Source organism: Equus asinus, chromosome 27, assembly GCF_041296235.1.
Source record: "Equus asinus isolate D_3611 breed Donkey chromosome 27, EquAss-T2T_v2, whole genome shotgun sequence".
In the NCBI taxonomy this organism is placed as follows: Eukaryota; Metazoa; Chordata; class Mammalia; order Perissodactyla; family Equidae; genus Equus; species Equus asinus.
The window spans coordinates 26,556,587-26,579,060 of NC_091816.1; the positions used below are offsets into that span (position 1 = coordinate 26,556,587).

General features: G+C 35.7%; 1 long non-coding RNA gene across 1 annotated transcript in view; it reads left to right on the forward strand.

The window, feature by feature from the left end:
- LOC139042252 (uncharacterized) overlaps positions 1 to 22,474 on the forward strand; it is a 52,530-nt gene that overhangs the window by 7,303 nt on the left and 22,753 nt on the right. The window contains exons 2-5 of the long non-coding RNA XR_011498760.1: positions 12,584 to 12,677; positions 12,833 to 12,936; positions 18,158 to 18,196; positions 21,262 to 21,431. This is a non-coding gene — a long non-coding RNA (uncharacterized lncRNA). The remainder of the gene's footprint in view (positions 1 to 12,583; positions 12,678 to 12,832; positions 12,937 to 18,157; positions 18,197 to 21,261; positions 21,432 to 22,474) is intronic.

Below are 22,474 nucleotides of genomic sequence, written 5' to 3' on the forward strand. Positions count from 1 at the left end.
GGGAACATTTCTGTTTTTAACACAAATCCCAAGAAGGGGTCCATTTAAAAGTCCCCCTACTCCTGCGCTTTAAGATTAATTGTTGGAGCAATTTGGTTCAGTTTGAGTGACAAAAGTATAAGTTGTGTAGAAAACTGGCAGTGAGAAATTACAAAGCTTGCTGATGTCATTAGCCATGCTTCCCTGAACCCCAATAAAAACATCATATCCAGTAAAATTCGAGAAGCATAAGAATTAGCTGAACAATTGGATGAAGTTTAACACAACATGGTATTGGGGTGGGGGGCGGTGTTCTTACTGGAAGATCTTTCTATCCATTCTGAGAAGTTTGAATCCTTAGATTGGAAAGACAAAAACCTATTCCACAATTTCGAGTTGATACTTTGAAGAATGTTTAAGAACTCTTAGGAGTAAAGACTATTTTTTTTTATGATTTAGAAAATGCTTTAGCCTCCTCCAGATTTTCTCTTCCATTTTATGTTTAATCAGGGTTCTCATTTGCATTGTAGATTGTATAAAATGTTATAATGGGCTCCCTTTAATGGATCCTAACTCCTTGTTGAATGACATCACTTGTTTTGTTCAAGGTATCATGATAGGTTAGAGCAATCAGACAAAACCATTTGTGTCAAGTAAATGGAATTACTAAGAAGTACTAAAACTCTGTGTGGGGGTGGCTGACCTATTAGGTAGATGTTAATATCCTTATAATATGTATTACTCACCATCATTTTAATGATTTAGCTTGAAAATGTAAACCATTTGCTCAGAGTAAAGAATTTACTTTGAAAACTGACTTCGTAAGAAGCCCAGCTTACTCCCCACCCTTCCATCATCCAGACAAAAACTACAGCCAAAAATGTGTAGGACAAACAATCAGAATTGCTTGAGAAAAGAACAACATTAACATGATTCAAATCAGAGGCTAGGAACACTCCTGGGAAGTCACAGGACAGGTGAAGGGGCAAGAATTTTTCCCTTGAAAGAAGGACACTGATTCTACACGAAATTAATCATAGCATTATTACTTGTCATCATTGGCATTGTAATTACATGTATGTATTCTCTAAAGCATTTAAGTGTGATTCATAAATAGGTATTTTTTCTATACCAAGTTCCTGAAACTACAACTCAATACTGAAGTGTTCTGAGGCTCAAAGTCTGCGTGGATCTGTGGTCTGCTCAGTAGTAAAGTTCACATTCATGCTTCCAAAATATAGCTTCATGACATACAAATTACCTTAAATTTAATGTGATTAAGCATTAAACTATGGTATTTCCTTGAATTTAATGACAGTACTATTTTCATGTCAAACTTGATTACAAGAACCAGCTTTCAGAGCGAACTGTTTAAAATCCCAAATCATTAACAGATCATTTAGGATTCCGTCTCAAAAAACTTCTTGTCTGTGAAATATCAGCTAGAGACACGCAGGCAGAGAGGTGAGTTTCACATTTTGCCTACAAATGTGTATGTGACTAATTGTGGAAGAAGCCACATTTCTGTCTGAAAGTGTTGGGAAAGAAAAGCTGTTTACGTCATCAATCCTCCTGCTCCTCTCAACACACACACCTACGACTCGATTCATGTTCAGACACTATTTTCTCAAAATAGCAAAGCATATCGCAGACCATTGTACCCATTGGCAATGGAGATGTGAGACAAACGACTTCCTTAGGACTTTAGAAAATTTAAGTACGGCACGGGATTTACATATTTCATTCTTTACTCTTACTCGGAGCCCTGTGTTTAACTCAGAATTGATTTCTCTAAGAGATTGAAACTGGATCATTCGTAAATCCAGATTTCAGAAGTAAATTAGATCACAGTCACATGAGCTTGCGTCTGGAAATCTAAGTAATCGTCTTTGTGGGAATTGTTTAAAGATGACACCGGAAATACCACTGCTCTCCAGCAAAAGCTTACCAAATGGGCAGGAAAATGTATTTCTAACAACATCTTAGTATTCTCGTGACTGAAGCTTCGGTGCCCTTTGCTTATACGACATTAAGACAGCAAAGCCTAGTTTGCTCTGTACTGTGATAAATTCCTAAGAGGAGAGTTGTAGATTAAAGCCACGAAATGCCTAAAGGACTCAGATTGGAATAAAGCAAGTTCTGACACACCATGTGATCTGATTTTTATTCTCTCTGATGAAGATATAGCTCTGGGGTTTGCTCAGTTTAGGGAAAAGTGTAAGGAGCCAGGCATTTCTCTGGCAGACTGGGAGAAAGAAGAGTCTGGGCTGGGCAGGGGAAGCATCCAGATTTCTCTTTCTGTTTACCTAACACTTCTTTCCTAGCCCTCACCTCCAAATCCAGCACTTTTAATCCACAAAATCTATGAAAGACCAGGATGTACCTTCCCCTCTTTTATCCTTGGATAAGATATCTAGGAGGAAAAAAAAAAGTAGGCCATGAGAAGATTATGAGCTAAGAGTTTATAAAGAGGGAGGAAATTGGCAGAGAGAGAATCTGAGTGTGGGGAGAGGGAAGGGAGACCAAGCTTAAACTGAGGATAAACTCCTAGGATGCTGGAAGGAAGACAGTGCAGGTGAGACTGAGGTTAGAGTCCTGGTTTAATGCTCCTGGTTTAATACAGTCTGCATTCATCTTCAGTCTCCATTTACACTGAGGAGTGAGTGCTGGAATCTTGCCTCAAGAGTTTACAGTGCCACTTAGAAACTAGATTTGAATCAGACCATGGTACAATTAATACTTATTTTCAAACTTGCTAGAAGTCAATCTTTATTATATTTTGAAGAAGATTTTGATAATTAAGAGGTTCTATATTAAAATTTGAAGATAATCTTGATAATACACAGGCTGACAAAATCAGACCAATGTTTCCCTAATTGTGACGTTTGGACCACTTGTATCAGAACCACTGGGGGTGCTTAATAACATGCACATTCCTGGGCCCTACCTCAGCTCTATGGAGTCAGAACGTCCAAGCATGGAACCAATACATCAGCATTTTTAACAAGCCTTCCAGAGCATTCCTATGTACAGGGAAGTTTGAGAAGCATTGCTAAATATTTTGCATACGGCAAATAGATTTTTCCGTTTTTATCATTAGCCTATTAAAGAGAAGTTGTTGCAAATAAATCCAATTGAATCATTTTCAAAAGTGACACATTCCCATTTAAGGAAGAAAATAAAATTCACAAGATGAAGAGGGTGAGATTATCTGAAGAAATTTCAGGTGAAAATTCAGTGACACTTCAAATTTAGATTTTGAATCATTCTTTCTAAGAGTAGTAAAATTGGTAAGTTGTGAATTGAGATAGCATTTTCTATGTATCTTAATAGTTGGATTACTGGGTACAAATTTTTGCTGACTATATTGTTCAATAGTATTTGTATGATTCTAAAATTGCCTAGGTTTTGAATGAACCTTTAAATATGTATTATTTCTGCTTATTATCAGAAATCAAAGAATTCTTTGTGTGAAATGGAGTAGGAACTGACTCAACATGTATAGCTTTTAACAGAAATCGAGAATAAATATATCCAAAAAATTAAGAGCTTTATTGGGAAGCCAAGCATTCACAGATCAGCATCTCATGCTATTTCTAGGATGGTTTTCAGAAGTATTGTTCATGCAGAAAGCACTTAAATTTTTTAACATAAAGCATTACCTCTACCCTGCCATCATCACTTCCTTCTTTTACAATTGTCTCTGAAAGATGTGACTTTTAACAAAGTACTATTATTATAAGTAAGGATGTGAGCCTGTTTTCCCTTACATTACAAATTTCAAGTCCTTATTATGAATAGTCGGAAGAACATTCAAATAAGTCTTTCTCTATTGTCTTCACTGTTACAATTACCACTAGTATGCTTAGTGCTCACTCCGCTACCCCACCTCCCCCTGACTGACCTCACCTGCATATGTTCTTTCCTGCAGACGATGTGCTCAGCACATAACACGCTTTATCTGGTATAATCCTCATAAGAACTTCAAAAATAGTTACTATTATTTCCCCCATTTTAAAAATGAGTAAATTGGAAAGTAAGCAATTTGTCCAATGTAAGTGGAAGAGCCAGGATTAGTAACTCTGATTCCAGAGCCCAAACACTTCACAATGACACATAATTCCTCCTTATCAGAAACAGGAGGAATAGAACCAGTTTGGATCATAAATTAGTTTACATTTTATACGCGTATAGAAAACACGCACGCACAAATGTACAAAGTTGAGCTTAATGAAAGAGAAACGCCTCTTGAAAAACAATAACACACAGCTAATGAGCATTCCACAGAGAAAATTTTTTGTTGCTTAAGTCTGTTTTTGAGAAAATTTAGTTATTTTACGACGTAAAAAAAATGCGCTTGACAAGACTTTAGGTCCCGTCCTACAGCAAGATTATTCATCTTTCTGTATTTTCTGGGTTGTATAGATTCACAATCAAATTGCCCCAAAGGTAACATATTTTAAAATTCCTTTATCTATTTCTCTAAATGAAATTACTGCAACTATCAGCACATATTTTAAAAGGATGGTTGAAAGCTAAACTTGCAGACGATTCCAGCTCCAGGATGGTGGTTCTCTCTTCAATGACTAGTCTATGCAGAACAGAGTTAACTCACTGTTTTAAGAACTGGATATAGTTTTGGGATGATAAACATTTGTGACTCTGATGAAAAATTTCCAGGAAGGCTGTAGCTGCTCCAATGGCCTTTACCTTTTAGAAGTTGGTAATGCTTTCTAAAGGACTAGGAAAGTTAAGCATAGTGAATTGTAAACTTGCTGCTATTTGAAATTACAAATCATTGAAAAACTATCCATGAGAACACCTTAGGGAGCCAATGTGGATAATAATGGTCTATGTGTGGTTGCAAAACAATAATGAACTTGTGTAATCAATTGTTCTGAATAGCAGTAGATCACAGTGGGAGGAAAAATACAGATCCTTATTAACCCCTTGTGCATTCTGTGACTTTCCATTCTTGTGACTTTTGGTTTCCTTTTATATTTAATCATGCAGTGACAGATTAACCCTAAAATTATTACCCATAACTCTTCCTAGAGGCAGAATTTAATATAAGTAACCGAAACTGGAATAGAAAATAAACCTATTATTTTTGCTTCTTTGTGGAGACGATGTATTACGATGGGAGAGTTTTTTAGAAAAGACTTAGTCAAAGAACAGATTCATATTCATAAATCAGAAGAGACGTGAACTAAGGCCTGATCTCACTTTATTAATTTTGGTTATCTTCATAACGGATGCGTATCAGTACAGATAAACATATTTTGTCATGATCTGTAATGACCGATAAACTATTATATGATTGATTGTGCTGGGCACATTAATTTTACGTGTATGGGCATGCCATATGTCCAGGGTTAAATTGTAGAAAACAATTCTTCTGTTTGCTCTTCACTCCCCCAACCCCTACCACCTTAGATTTTATATGTATGTCAACCTAGTTCATATTAAAGAGAGCTATTGAAAGGATCAGATTAGTTTATAAAGACGATCAGGGAGAGAAATTCACTTGATACACCAAGGATCACTATCATCATCAACAAACTGAACTGTTTGTCAAAGAACAATTTCTTTTCATCTTGGGTTAAATGCGTCACATAAGAAGCAACAGAGAGTCCTCTCTTTATCTGCTTATTTTCATGAGATGTTGTGACAATCAAATGAGACAGCATTTTTAAATTTTAAAGGATGATACAGAGTTTATTATCTTTCATTTATTTAACCAATTACTGTTCTTCCAGTTCAACTCAGGTAGTAATAACCAAAATAAGTATAAAATATTTTAGTGATAGGCTTAATGTGATAATTTGTGTGAAGCGATGCTACAATCTTTCAGCGCTGTCTTAATTTTAAACATTTATTTAATGCCATCTGCACAGATCTAAAGATGCAAAAAAAAAGAAAAACCGTACAGGATGGATAAACTGGTTCTGTCTTCTTGTGGTGATATATTATGTTGAGCCATTCGTGCTCATTCAACAACTACTTCTTTTAATTAGTGATGAAAATGTGTAAGCTGACTGAATTTAATGTCTTGGACTAAGGAAGGAGACTTCTCAAAAAATGGCCTACAAGGCCTTAATTTATGACACTATTACTCAAACACATAGTACAACATTTTAGTGACTGGTAACACTGTGTGACTGAGTATTAATCAGCTATAAAAAGAAATGTGATTTGTATGTGTGTGAGTTGGATCCATTTAATCTTACTAATGTTGATCTGCTATGGATTATCTTTTTTGATATAAAATTTTGGTAAGAATCCCACTAATGGAATTTTTTCACATTTATCTAGAAAAACTGATTTGCAGTTTAGTATTTTAATGCACTTAAACCCTTACCTGGAAGTGCCATCATTTCTTTAATTTTGATACCTAAATTGTCCCCAAATATAAAATTCTAGATTTCAACTGAATTGTACGTTATGTTTGTAATTATGATTTCTCAGTCCACTCTCTCTCTCTGAAGTGCATTTAAGAAAAAAGTCTGTTTTGCCTAAATTTAGAAAAATAATACCATCTAATGTGGAGCAGTGAACTATTCTGATAATGGTTTTATTTCTTTGCAATATTATGAGTAGGTTAGAAACTTTACAATAGGAACAATAGTAGTTTACTCAATATAGATTTTTATATTTGGAGATAACCACACATATACATGTATATCCATGTGTGTGTATCTATTTGTGTGTACAGATAGATAGATAGATAGATGCATATGTGTCTATATTTACATATATGCATATCTCGTAGTATAGTTTGCCTTTGTTTTAAAATAAACTAAGCTAACACAGTCCCTTGGGGGCATATAATCTTAAGGAAGACGCTTTAGAAATGCCACACTTTTGGTGGTGAACATGATGCAGTCTATACAGAAGTCAAAATATAGTGATATATACCTGAAATTTACATAATGTTATAAACCAATGTGACCTCACTAAAAAAAAGAAAGATAGTGAATGAATATATATATGTATACGACTATATATGAACAAATATATATCTGGCTTATTCATATATATATATACATACACATATATGTGTACACACACGTAAACACACATATCAATCACTAGACCATTTTTTTGAACTGATTTTCACTGAAAATTGTATCAAAGTTTTTCATGTCATTAATTATTTTCGTAAAACATGATTTTGAATAAAGTATGCAGTTTTCTCTCAAAAAATACACAGTTAAGAATCCACCTTCTTTTTCTTAATTTGCTATTTTCCTAATACATATTTATACCTATAAAAGAATTAGTGCAACGTAGAAAACTTTCAGTCTAATTTCTTTATCTAGCTCAGTTGTCTAAAGGCTTATCTGACAATATGAAGTATGTTACTAACCTTTGTGTTGGATCCACTCTTTGATTACCTTTTTTCAGTTCTCTCTCCTTTTCTACCGAGAGCTTCTAATTTCTGGGATGTTTCTGAGTGGTGATATATTGCACTCTTTCAAACAAGGTGGTTCTGTTGACGTATTTGGTAATTTCAGTTACTCCATTTTGTAACTTTTTGATCATCTACTATATTACAGTTTTTGAATTTTAGATTCCTCATTCAGGAAGTAAGAATTCTGAAGTGTGAATTCTGATTACTATTTGACAACACAGATTTGTGATACTCCTAAAATACTTACTTCCGTATTTTCCTCTTCTTTGTATTACCCATTATGGAATATAAGTAGATTTCCACATGTGTAACAGAAATATTCTAAGCCGAATAGACTTAGGTCCTAGCTCAAATTATTTATGCTTAACACAGTTTATCCACTGCTTGCTGCTTTTGTTGACTATTTACTTTGGCAAAATTTTGTTCACATGGTATTTATTACGTGAATTCAAAATGAATTGAGAGTTATATACTCTGTGGAATGCTAGCCGTCTGTCACCTGGGAATGTAACCCTTATTCTCAGTTTTTCTGCATGCTTTGTTGCCACCGATCTTTCTGGGTAAACTTAAATTAAGGCGTTTTCCTCCCTCATGACCTCTTGCAACTTTTTAGTAATGTGAATAATTGTAATGACAGACTTAATTTGAGTATGAAAATATGAGGGAAAAAAGTCATTACATTTAACTCAAATTAACTGTTAATTTTGTGAAACTGGATAGTAAGAGCAAACCGAATTTTCTAATGTCAAATAAAAGCTAATTTCTTGAGTTGAGTTTTTCAAGGGTTTGATATAGTGCAAGGGATGAATTCAAAAGTAACAATTTTATTTGATGATAAATTAGAAGAATAAAATATTCAATTCAAAGCATATATATACACATACATATATGTATGTATACTTTAAATAAAGATTTCCAATATTCTCAAATTTACTAGATAGATTCTTATAGTTATACCACAGGGTCATAACTCATTTTGGATACACAGAAAGAGAAAAATAAGTTAATATTGAGTTATTCTCCTAAAGAAAACTTGAATCTCAATAGGGAAAAAGGAACAATTACAGGGCTATTTAAAATCGTTGAAAAAGAAAAAAGTACACCAAAACTCAAATTTTATTAATAACTCCTCTGCTAGTAGCATAACTACAGACAATACTAAAAAATGCCTACATAAAAAAAAGGAATAAACAGGTAACATCCATTATAATAGGAAAATGAATTACCACATAAAATACGGCTTTTGAGAGTTTTCTACAGATTTTATGAAAAAATAAGTAAAGCATTCTTAATAATATCATTTGGGAATGTAGACTGATGAACTATATTATAAAACATTACTATAATACTAAACAAACCAATAATTCTTCATATTATACATTATTGGTTTCAAGTCACCATAATATATAAACTAACTTTCTGCTTAAAGCTACTTAAACTTTCTAAAAACAAATTATTTTTTTCACCTAAAGCAAATATTCATTTAATAACTTATAGTTGATTTATTTATTCTATGTATCCTGCCTAATTTGTATTCAATTTCCTTAATATTCAAATGTGGTCACAGTAAAATATACTTTAGCAAAAGAAAATGGACAAAGAAAAACAAGAACATAGCAGTTTTTCCACCCCAAGTTACTATCCTTTTCTGAATATCCTAGTTTGCATGCTATATAGACTATACAATATTTAAAACAAAATTTCAAATGCATTGCTTACTTGATGACTTCGTTTTTGAAACCGAGTATTTCAGTAAACTTTGTCCTGCTTCAAGAGAACAGAGCTCCATTTAAAAAGGCAGTGAATGGTTTCAGCATGATCTTTTCCTTTATGTTTTATTTAAAATGTTAATGGAGTAAATCCACAATTCACATAATTTATTTCGAAACACTTTTGTTCAGAATAATGCATTGTGAGAACAGTGATATACAGGCAAGTTTCCTTCAAGAACATGCATCAGTTCAGCTCCCTTTTGAAGCATATTGCAAATGCCCTCTAACAGGGCACAGCAACATAACATAAATCATCTTATATGAAAAATTAACATGACATCAAATATTTATAAATATTAATGTGTATGTTAATATAACCAAAGCTGTAACAAACAATCATAACCTTGCCAAGTTTCCTAGGACAGGCGCCGCTGATAATGATATCCATTATGTCGGGAGGAACGCACAATTATGAAAGTTATATACAGGATGCTATGTTCTTAGTTGCTTTTAGATTTACCCATTAAACGTCTACCTTATATATCATATTCACCCTTTATGCACACATTCTTAGGAAACAGAAAGGCAGTTCAGGTGAATAGGTAGTTTTTAAATCATTGTTATTTAATCATTTATATGAAAAGTCTCTGATTTTTCATACAACTTTATGCATCATTGGAGTATATCGTATCCTACGAATAAATTCACTTGGATTGATCACATTAATATGTGTTCAACACCACATACGCGTTTAAAGGTATGCATGCTACACCGTGGTCAAGAAAGCCACCCTTGGCAAAGATGGGTTGGTGATTTGGGGCTCTGAAATGTAATATGCTGTGTGATCTCTACTCTGCCCAGGAAATCTCTTTCAAAGTGTCCATGCTGAGAACGGGGTGGGAGTGGGTAGTTCTTGGGTTTGCTGGCACTCAGGGGAGCCAAGTCCATAGGTAGAGTTTTTGATCAGACCCTACGGGGCCCACAGGTCATAGATGGTCAGCCAGGCAAAGTTTTGTTTCGAGTTTCAGCACTGTTGGCAGGTACGGTTAATTTAGTCAATGGACGTTAAAACAACGTGACTTCAGACAAGAGGAAGAAAAGGGCCACCATTTTATCTATGTGCGTAACGTGCTGGCTCAGGTAAATGAGGTTTGGAATCTAATGGGTTTTCATGGGCAAAGCAAGAAGGTAACTTTGTATGAGGACAAACATACTTTTGGATTGAAGATGTTTGTTTCCCTGAAAAATACCTCAGTAAGAAGCCTCCTGAATCCCCTTCCTGCCCCCAAACCTGCTCCCAACTTAGTACACTCTTCATCTTAAAGCACCAACTTCTATTTCCAGTATGACTCCTGAGTATTACAACAGACTCTGCTTTTGCGGTGTTGGATGCTGGAAAGAATCTGCTCTATGTTGCTTATGGTGGGGATGGGTTTACCCATGGGTATGGTGGAGAATTGTGAACGGTATTTCCATTTTAAAGTTTTTTGTCCTTCTCCTGGATGTAGGGTTGAGTTTGGGCGTTTTGATTCTGGATAATTCAACTTATTTTACTCTCTGAAAAACTAAATATGGAACGAGTAATGTCTCAAGTGGCCAAAATATGTCACCCGAAAATATCTTCCAATTAGAGATTCATTTTATTGCAAATCTTTAAAAAATATAATTGACTTTAGATGAGATGTTAAGCCTAACACACGCTTTAATGCTAATTATTTTAGTTAGATAAGAGATCAGTACTTAAGTGATATGATTCTTAACTGAGTCAGAATTTTGAAGGGAATGCAAAGAAAAAGGGTGAATTTGCAGACTAGACACTACTTTGTTACTTGTTAATTTAAATATGTATTCTGGACATAGTCTTTCAGATCCCCCAAAATATGTTACCGTATTTTGCGATCGGCAATTTAACCTCTCATCCATATTATTGTATTATCTATTTTTAGCCATTATCTAAAACATGTAGTTATTTCTTCCATCTTAAAAAAACAGCCTTATCTTGATTTCCCTGCCAGCTGCGACCTCTTTTAAATTTAATTAATTAATTTAGTTTTGCTCCCTCTGTAGGAAAAGTCCTTAAAGGTTGCCCATGCTAGATGTCTCCAAATGCTCTACGTCTGCCCATCTTCCTTAAATCCAATCAAACTTTCATCCCTGCCATTCCACAGAAACCACTCCAGTCAAGGTGGCCAAAGATCTCCACGTTACTAAATCCCAAGGTCAATTCTCAGTCTTCATTTGACTTGAATCCATCAGCAGCGTTTATACAGTTTATCGCTTCACTCTTCTTGGTACACTTTCCTTCACGTGAATTTCAGGACACCAGAGTCTCCTGATTTTTGCATTTCACTAGCTATTCCTTTCAGGCTCCTTCACTGACTCATATTCCCAATCTTTTAATTTGGGAATATCCCAGGGCTCAGTCCTTGTTCCTTTTTCTTTATCTTTCTAGACTCATTCCCTTGGTGAACTCTTCACTCTCAAAGCTTTAGCACCATTTATATGCTGACATCTCCCATTTTGATATTTCCTGTTCAGATCTCTCTCTCTCCTTAAATTCAGATTCATACATGCAGTTATCTATGTAACATTTCTATTTGGTTGCCTAAATAGGTAATTTCAAATAAATATGTGCAAAACACAACTCTTGAACTCTAAAATCCACTCCTTCTGCAGTCTTTCCCATCGCAGTCAATGGCTGCTCCAACGCTTTCAGTTAGTCTAGCCAAAATCCTTGGTGGTCATATTGGACTCTTCTCTTTTTCTCACTCCTCTACTCTAACCTACCAGGAAATACTTTTTAGCTCTACTTTAAAAATACATTCAGAATCGGAACTATTCTCCACTTCCATCATTATTATGCTCAGCTACAATCACCTTTTGCCAAATGTTTGCAATAGCCTCCTAACTCTTCTCCCTGTATCTACACTCGCCCCTTTCCTGTCTATTCTCAACCCAGCAACCAGAGAGAACCTTCTAAAATATAAGTCAGACAGTGTCATGCCTTTGCTCAAAATCCTGCCATGCTTCTACCTGTCACTCAGCTCAAAAGCCATAATCCATATAATGACTTCTGAGGGCCTGTTACCACTTTGACCTTAACTTCTAGAACTCTCCTTCTTTTTCATTTCACTCTAGGCACACTAATTTCTTTGCTGGTCCTTAACCACACCAGGCATGCTTGGCACTAGGCATTTCACTTGCTCAGAACCCTTATGACTGACTCCCTCACTTCTTTGTATCACTTCCTTGAAGTCTTTATTCAAAGTTCTTTTTCTCAATGAGGTTTAATTAGACTGCCCTATTTAAAGTTGCAAATGACTCTTCCCCCAACCACTGGCACTCTTGATTTCACATACCCTGCTCTTGTGTATATATTCTTTTCACAGCTATCACTACTTTATAACATTCTAGATAATTTGCCTATTTGTTATATGTATGTATATACACACATTTTTTTCTTTCTTTCTTTTTTTAGGTCACCCCCACAAGAATGTAAGGTTTATGAGGATAGAGATCTTTGTTATGTTTGCTAATGTATCCCAAACATCCAGAATGGAGGCTGGCACAAAGTAGGTATATAATACATATTCTTTGAATCAATCAATCATTATTGTAGGAGCTAAAGGGGATGGTAATAAATAGGGGGCAACAAAGTAGGAGAGTTTGGGAAGGGAAGTGAGAGTGTAATACACAAAAATAACTTGCTGATTCTTAATTTTTCTAGACAGAAAATCCTACTACTATTTGCCAGTGTCTGAGTTAAGATTGAAGAACTTGTCTGATAGACTCACAGCCTTAACTCCTTACATCGAATCCCAGTCTCCTCAGGTAGATAGACCTTCTACAGCCTCCCCTGCTCACCTCCTCGTCTTCTCATTCAGTGCCTGAACCTCCCTTCAAGGGATGGGGCAAAGACAAAGAAGGGAGAGGGGTGTGTGTTTGTGTGTGTGTGCATTTGTGTAGTAAGGTAAAAACTGACTGAACTCACAAACTGTAGATTACATTTATCTAAAAATGAAGTGGTGACCTATGGTTTTCAGCCTGGCATGAAAGGAACTTAGATGTCTTCATTGCATCCTAACAATAAGTAAACAGTTAAGCAAATTGAAAAATCAACTTTTCTTAGATCTGTCAGAGAAGTGAGGTCATAGGGCAATCGACTGCCCCCAAATTTGGAGAGAGAGACAGGCAATTACAGAGAATCAAAACTTACCAGAGCAGAAACACCAACAGAAAGCTCTGAGGGAACCAGGCTGGGGTGGGAAAACCTGAACTGTAATTGATGACTTGCTGGAGGATCAGTGTGGACAAGTCTGAGAGTGAAAAACTCCAGGGGCCCAATCATGGGAGGGGGACACACTTTTGTGAGTTTTACCTGCAGGAGCTCTACTGTTTCTTCGCAGGGAATGTTGGAGAGAAATCCCTTTTTGCTTCTGTCAGACGGAGGACAAAAAGAACCATTTGGAAATATACTAGAGAATTCTGTTCTTCTTAATAAAGCCTGCCCTCAGGAGAAACCGTTTTACTAGAGTCTAACCTGTTGGGGTTGTATCAGAGCCTAACTGACCTGGCGGAAGGGAAACACACAGCTCTATTCCCCTCCAGCCTTCCATGTGGGGGAAGGGAAATACACAAGCCCAGCCCCCTCTTGCCATCCTGTCCCATCTAAGGTGGGGAGTCGGGGGTGTGGTGGTGGGACTGAGAAGCATTGGTGGAGTTGACAGTCCAGGGTCACAGATGCAGCAAAACACTGAGATCTAATAATAAGATTATAAAATGCTTCCCCTTCCCCCAACACCTTACGGTTATATTACTAAAGGCCTATATTCCCAGTACATTATGTCTGCCTTTCAACCAAAAGTTGCAAAGCATGTGAAAAGGCAAAGATGAAGATATTGGCAAGCATCAGAACCAGAGTCAGAATGGCAGGAACGTTGGAATTATCAGACCAGGAATTTAAAAGAACACCTCTGATTAATACACTAAGAGCTTTAATGGAAAAAATAGACAACATGCAGGAACAGATTGATAGCGTAACAGAGAGATGGAAATTCTAAGAATCAAAAGGAAATGGTAGAGGTTAAAAATGCTAGAACAGAAATGAAGAATGTCTCTGATGGGCTCATGAGTAGATGGGACACGAGTGAGGAAAGAATCTCTGAGCTCGAGGATATGACAATAGGAACTTCTAAAACTGAAAATCAAAGGGAAAAAAGACTGAAAAAAAGACAACAAAATATCCAAGGACTGTGGAATGACTACAAAAAGTGTAATGTATGTGTAATTTGGAATACCAGAAGGAAAAGAAAGACAGAAAGGAACGGAAGCAGTATTTGAAGCAATAGTGACTGAGAATTTCCTGAAATTAATATCAGACACCAAATCTCAGATCCAGGAAACACAGAAAACATAACTTTCCAGAAAAACCGTACCTGGGCATATCATATTCAAACTTCAGAAAATCAAAGATAAAGAAAAAATATTGAAAGAAGCCAGAGGAAAAAACACCTTACTTCTAGTGGAGCAAAGACAAGAATCACATCCAACTTTTCCTCAGAAACCGTGCAACCAAAGTTAACGTATTGAGAGAAAAAACCACCAACCTAGAATTTTGTACCCTGTGAAATTGTCCTTCAAAATTGGAAGAGAAATAAAAACTTTTTCAGGCCAAGAAAAATTGAAGGAATTTGTTGCCAGTAGATCTGCCGTTTGGAAATGTTAAAAGAAATTTTTCAGGGAGAAGGAAAATGATATAGGTCAGCAACTCAGATCTATATAAAGAAAGGAAGAACACTGAAAGAGAAATAAGTGAAGTGTAAATGAAACATTTTACATTTCCTATTCTTAATTGATTTAACAGAACAGTTTGTTAAAAGTAATAATAGCGGGGCTGGCCTTGTGGCACAGTGGTTAAGTGCACATATTTTGCTTCGGCTGCCCGGGGTTCGCCAGTTCAGATCCTGGGTGTGGACATGGCACCGCTTGGCAAGCCATGCTGTGGTAGGCGTCCCACATATAAAGTAGAGGAAGATGGTCACAGATGTTAGCTCAGGGCCAGTCTTCCTCAGCAAAAAGAGGAAGGTTGGCAGCAGATGTTAGCTCAGGGCTGATCTTTCTCAACAAAACAAAACAAAAACAAAGTAATAGTAGCAACAATGTATTCAATTGTGAATGCATGTCTTATATATAATACACATATATTTATATATTATTATATATAACATTATTTATATTTTTATTTATTATATATATACATATCTTTATGTATAAATGAAATGAATAACAACAATGATATAAGGGACAGGACAGGAGAGGAATTAGGAATATTTTGTTATTATAAAGTACCTGTACTACCAGTGAAGTGCTATTCTGTTATTTGAAAGTATACTTGGATTAGCTGGAAATGTTTATTGCAAACTCTAGGGAAACTACTGAAAAAAGTAAAATGAGGGGCCAGGCCGGTGGCATAGTGGTTAAGTTCATGTGCTCTGCTTCAGCAGCCCAGAGTTTATAGGTTCAGATCCCAGGTATGGACCTAGCACCATTCGTCAAGCCATGCTTTGGCAATATCCCACATACAAAGCGGAGGAAGATTGGTACAGATGTAGTCTTCCTCACCAAAATAAATAAATAAATAAATAAATAGAAAGACATATAAGTGATATGCTAAGAAAAGAGAGAATATGAGGTCATATAGAATGCTCAATTAAAACCACAAACGGCAGAAAAAATATGGAAGACAAAAATAGGAACAAAGAACAAGGACAACAAATAGAAAACAGTAACAAACATGTTAGATATTATTCCAACTATACCAATAATCACCTTAACTATCAATTAATGGTCTAAATACACCAATTAAAAGACAGAGATTGTCACAATAAATCAAAAAACAAGACCTAACTACATGTTGTCTACAAGAAACCCACTTTAAATATAAAGACACATATAGCTTAGAAGTCAATGGGTGGTGAAAGATATACCATGCTAACACTAATTAAAAGAAAACAGGAATAGATATTTTAACTTTAGACAGAGCAGATTTCAGAGCAAGGAAACTTATCAGGACTAAAGAGGGGCATTACATAATGATAAAGGTGTCAATACTTTGAAAACAGGCCCAGATAGGTTCACTGGTGAATTCTATCAAACTCTTATGAAGAAGTTATACCAACTCTCTACACTCTCTTCCAGAAGGTGATCCATGAAAGAAATAATTGATAAGCTGGGCTTCATTAAAATTAAAACCTTCTGCTCTGTGAAAGACAATGTCAAGAGAATGAGAACTCAAGACACAGACTTGGAGAAAATATTTGCAAAACACAAATTTGATAAAAGACTGTTATCTAAAACATAGAAAGAACTCTAGAAACTCAACAATAAGAAAATGAAGAGCCAGCCCTGATGACCTAGTGGTTAAAGTTCGGTGCTCTCACCCCTTCGGCAGCCCTGGTTTGTTCCCCAGTTGCAGAACCACACCACCCATCTGTCAGTAGCCATGCTGTGGCAGTGGCTCACCTAGAAGAACTAGAAGGACTTACAACTAGGATATACAACCATACACTGGGGCTCAGGGGAGGGAAACAAAAGAACAACTGGGGTAAAAAATGGGCAAGAAAAGGGGAAGATTGGCAAGAGATATTAGTTCAGGGTGAATCTTTCTTAGGCAAAAAGAAAAAGGAAAATGAACAACCAGGGTGAAAACGGGCAAAAACCTGAACAAATGCCTCACCAAAGAAGATATACAGATAGCAAATAAGCATATTAAAAGATGCTCCATATCATAAGTCCTCACGTAATGACAGATTAAAACAGTGAGATACACACCTGTTAGAATGTCAAAATCTAGAACACTGACAACAGCAAGTGCTGGCAAGGATGTGGAGCAAGAACTCTCATTCATTGCTGGTGGGAATGCAAAATGGTACAGCCACTTTGGAAGACAGTTTGGAGATTTCTTGCAAAACTAAACATGTTTGTACCATGTGATCCAGCAAATCACACTCCTTGGTATTTATCCAAGAGCTGAAAAGTCATGTCACACAAAAACCTGCATGCAAACATTTATAGCAGCTTTATTTATAACTGCCAAAACTTGGAAACAACCAAGATGTCCTTCAGTAGGAAGTGAATAAATAAACAGTGGTACATCTAGACAATGGAATATTAATCAGCACTATCAAAAAATGAACTATCTCATCAAGAAACGAGCTATCAACCCATGAAAAGACGTGGAGGAAACACACGTATATATTACTAAGTGAAGAAGCCAATCTGAAAAGGGTACATACTGTATGATTCCAATGATAGAAATTTCTGGAAAAGGCAAAACTTTGGAGACAGTAAAAAGATTAGTGGTTGCCATGTGTTGCGGGGAGGGAAAGATGATAGGCCAAGCACAGAAAGTTTTTACGGCAGTGAAACTATACTGTGCAATACTACAATGGTGGATACATGTCATTATACGTTTGTCAAAACCCATAGACTATACACCACCAAGAATATGCCTTAACATAAACTATGGACTTTGGGTGATAATTATGTGTCAAGGTAGGCTCAGTGGTTGTAGCAAATATATCACTCTGGTGAAGTATGCTGATAGTGGGGGAGATTGTACCTGCTTGGGGACACAAGGTACTGGGAACTCTCTGTACTTTCTGCTTAATTTTGGTGTCAATCTAAAACTGCTCTGAAAAGTAAAGTTTATTAATTAAAAAACGACCAACTAAGTAGTAACTTGGGGCAAATCTTTTATTTTTCTGGGCCTCCGTCTCTTCATTGATAAAATATGAGTGTTGGACTAGATCAATATGTTTCAATCCAAATGATAGCATGGACCTGAGAAGTATACGGAGAGAAGGAAACCAAGCTACAGCCAGGGGGGAGGTGTGGAGCAAGGAGTGAGTAAGAGAAAAATAAAAAATTGCCTTGCCAGCCTGAAAAGTTTGATATGGAAAACATTGAACTGGATATCTGCTTTAATTCAATTGAGTTATCAAACTTTATCAAATGTGTTCTTAGCCTAGAATTCTCTTTTTCTCATTCCCAGGCTTGGTGAAGCCGACTTCTCATTGAGTCCAGGATCAAGGTACCCCTATGGCACTTAGCTAATATCCCAACTATTATACTTGTCACATTGAGCCTGGTACATAAAGGACATCCAAAGAGGGATTGTTGAATGAATGAATGAACTATAATTACTTCGTATATTTAACCTTCTACCTGTAGTTTGTCAGCTTTTCAAGGGTAGAGGCCCCCAAGTCTTATAATTTTTCCATTTCCAGCACCCAGGACAGGATTTAAAATAACAAGTACCCAATGATAGTTTCTTAAATGATGAGAATATAAATATAGAAGAAACTGGCAACGATGGGGAGAGCTGGGGGGCTTGTGGATTCTGTTCGTGCAGTACCTATATAAAAGTAAAAAGGGTACCTATAGACACATTAAGCATAATTTTATGTGTATATGTTGCATATATTTCATGGCAAAATGAGGATTTAGCTCACTAAGTGCCCATCTAGCTCTGAATCTACTAAACACACGCTCATATAAATTTTACATCATAGACAATTTATATTATTTACACATCAATTATATACTGTATATGTGTACACACATATACAGAAATAGATTTCAAGGAAAACATTTTATATATGCATACATTATATAAACAATCTTCAGTGTCCATTCATTAGACTTTTCCCTTCCCTGATCCTATCCCAAATTAAACCTTCCTATGTGGAAATCAACTGTATAGCAATTTGGACTGTGATCAAGAAAAAAAGAGGATGGAGGAGGAGAAGGAGGAGGAGGAATTATTTTGGGGGGTCTAAATAGGTGTTCACAAGCACTCAGGCTAAATTCTATGCATTTCACTTATACAAACGTCTAAAATTCTATCTCAGCAACCACTTTTACTTTGTGTGTACTTCTAACAAACTTGATTATATGGGTTTGAAATGTGTAATGGTTTAGACACAGAAAATCAGAAAGTCTACCTACAGGCATTGAAAAGAATAATGCTGACCAGAAATGATATTAACAGTAGACGGAGGTCCTCAAAAAAGAGGGGTTGTCTGGCATCAGTTAATATAAAGGGGAAATATCTGGACATTCTTCAGTATCTTTCAAGAAAGCCATTGTACAATATTTATAATGATGATCCTGTGTCATTAGAAAAAGGTTCGATTGTGGGTATAAATCAGAATATTCTGGTTAAGAAGTTTGGAAACTTCATATGGATAAAGCCCCATCAAAACGGTTAAAAGTAGTAAGAGTGAATCATCTTCTGATGTTTCCAGAGTAACTCAATGTTCATTAATTCTCTCTCCCTTCCTTCCCTTTTCCTCTCAGTCCTCCTCTCATTTCCTCTCTCATTCTCCCTCCCTCTTCTCCCCTACACACACACACACACACACACACACACACACACACTTGATTTTATTTATAATACCTATTAGGTGTTTGGCTTGTTTTAGACACACTTTGCAACCATGGTGTGCTTATATTTTAAGAAAATCCAGATATAATAAAGTTTTACTTCCTTGAAAGAAATCTAACATTTTCATTTATATATTAAAAGATGCACTGGTGTATATTCATTATGCATTTAAGTCCAGTCAACTCTCAATTATCTCTGGTAATAGAGAGTAAGGACAGAATGAACAGATGAAATCTATTTCTAGTCCCCAAACACAACTTTCAATCTCCTCTCTGTGAGTTCTTTACAAGGTAGCAAATACTTCCTTTCCCCCTCTTTGTAGACTCAATTGTGGAATGACCTTAAGAAAAACAACCCAAGACAGAAAAAGAAGCAAACACAGGATGATCTTAAATCCTTTCCTAAAATTAAGATAACAAATGAAATTTTTAATGACCTATCAAAGAAAACAAACTGGGATGATTTTTCAAATATTGTCCCTGGAAGCGTGGGTCACTTCCCAATAAAACAGTTGATTGCCCTTTATTAAACTGCACCATCTATTCTGCAAACCATTTAATCATTTTAGAAGCCAGCTTCTTATAAGATAAGCATAAATGTGCCTTAACCTTGAGAATAGCAGCTAGGTTTAAAATGTGAATGATATCTTTATACATTTTATTATCCACAGATGAGGAGGACAAGTAAGACTTTATTTAACAACCCTGTTAAACACAGAATTTAACAAAGTCTTACAAACATGTCATCCAGACAGTCAGCGTCATAACAGGTTTCCGAGCTGTTCCTTAACTAGCAATAAGATTGACCTTTTAGTAAGTGTGAACAGCATTTATCTAACAAGGAATCAATATCGAGCTGAAACTCCAAGCTCTTAACAGCTAATCCTAAAGAACACCACTCAGTGGAGATTCTGGGATGGTGATTAGCATAAATGCAAAAATGAAAAGATCATGTAAAGAAATGTGTTCAAATCTGTATACTGTTTTTATATTTGATATTTATTGAACATCAAGGAAAGTGGGAACCAGAACTTGAGTATTGTTTTTTCTCCCTAGAAAAGCTGCATTAAATAAAGAGTAAAATAAACTCCTTTTAGATACATAGAAACGAACACTATAATTTAACACCTCTTGTGCTGTAGGTTGTCAATAGTCATTGATTACTTTCTTTGTGAAGAGCCAATGGAATCTTATAAACTAGCATTAACTTTGATGTTACAAAGGGTCAGAATATTTTGAAACACTATTACTGATGCTGCCTTTTTTTTAAAAAAAAATTCATCTGAAGAACTGAGTCAGATGAGTGTTGTGTAAAAAACTCTGTGTTCCTGAGGAAGGGAGGGAAGAGGGGCCAGTCTGTGAATGTGGCTTTGAGAAACTGCTTCCAAAGGGAGGACAAGACAGCCCAGCTGGGGTGGAGGTTCAAACTCTATCTCTGGTCACATCAATAGTCAAATATTTGGAAGAAAGGAGAAAAATGTAGTAATTTTATTGATATAAGAATAGAAGAAAGAGAAAGAGGTATGACATTGTAGACCATGGATAGAATTTTTCTGGCTTTATAGACAGAACTTTTAGAACTGAAAAAAATATGTTATTTGTGGCCCAGCCTGGGGTCTATATCCTCCGGGAGATAAGCTGAATTAAATGTTAATTCTATTTAGAACAGATTGCTAACTGGTTCTTCCTCTGTTACTCCACCTTCCTGAGGCTGTCTGTTACAGCAAAGAGAACTTGGATCTTCTGGCCTATCCTGAGTGATGCCCAGACGTCTTCCATTGGGAACACTTCCAAACTCATTTTACAAAGCCAGCATTATATTGGTACCAAAGCCAGATAAAGATGATATAAGAAAAGAAAACTATAGTCCAATATCCCTGGTGAGTATAAATGCAAAGATTCTCAGCAAAATACTAGCAAACCGAACTCAACAGCACATTAAAAGGATCATATACCATCATATACCTGGGATGCAATGATGGTTCAACATACACAAATCAATAAAACATCATATTAATAGAATAAAACATTAAAATTATATGATCATCTCAATAGGTCCAGAAAAAGCAATTGACAGAATTCAACATCTTTTTATGATAAAAATTCTCAACAAATTGGGTATAGAAGGAACGTACCTTAACATAATAAAGGCCATATATGACAAGCCCCTAGGTACCATCATACTCAATGATGAAAAGTTGACAGATTTTCCTCTAAGATCAGGAACAAAACAAGTGTGTCCACTTTCACCTCTCCTATTCAACATAGTGCTGGAATTTGTAACCAGAAAAATCAGCCAAGGAAAAGAAATAAAAGGCATCCAGATCAGAAAGAAAGAAGTAAAACTGTCTCTATTTGTAAATGACATGATATTCTATACAGAAAATCCTAAAGGCTCTACCAAAAAATTGTTAGAACTAATAAACCATTTCAGTAAAATTTCAGGATACAAAATCAGCATGCAAAAATCAATTGTGTTCTTATATACTAACAACAAACTTTCTGAAATTTTTTTTTTAAAAAATCCCATTCACAGTAGCATCAAAAACAATAAAACACTAAGGAACAAATTTAACCAAGTAGGTGAGATTTTGTATACTGAAAACTATAAGGTTGATGAAAAAATTGAAGAAGACACAAATAAATGGAAAGGCATCCTATGTTCATGGATTGGAAGAATTAATATTGTTAAAATGTCTATACTATACAAAGTTATCTGTAGAGTCAATTCAAGTGCTATCAAAATTTCAACGGCATTTTTTACAGAAATAGAAAAAACAATCCTGAATTTGTATGGAACAACAAAAGACCCTGAATAGCCAAAGCAATCTTGAGAAAGAAGAACAACGCTGTAGGCATCACCCTTCCTGATTTCAAACTATAATACAAAGCTATAGTAGTCAAAACAGTGTGGTACTCGTAT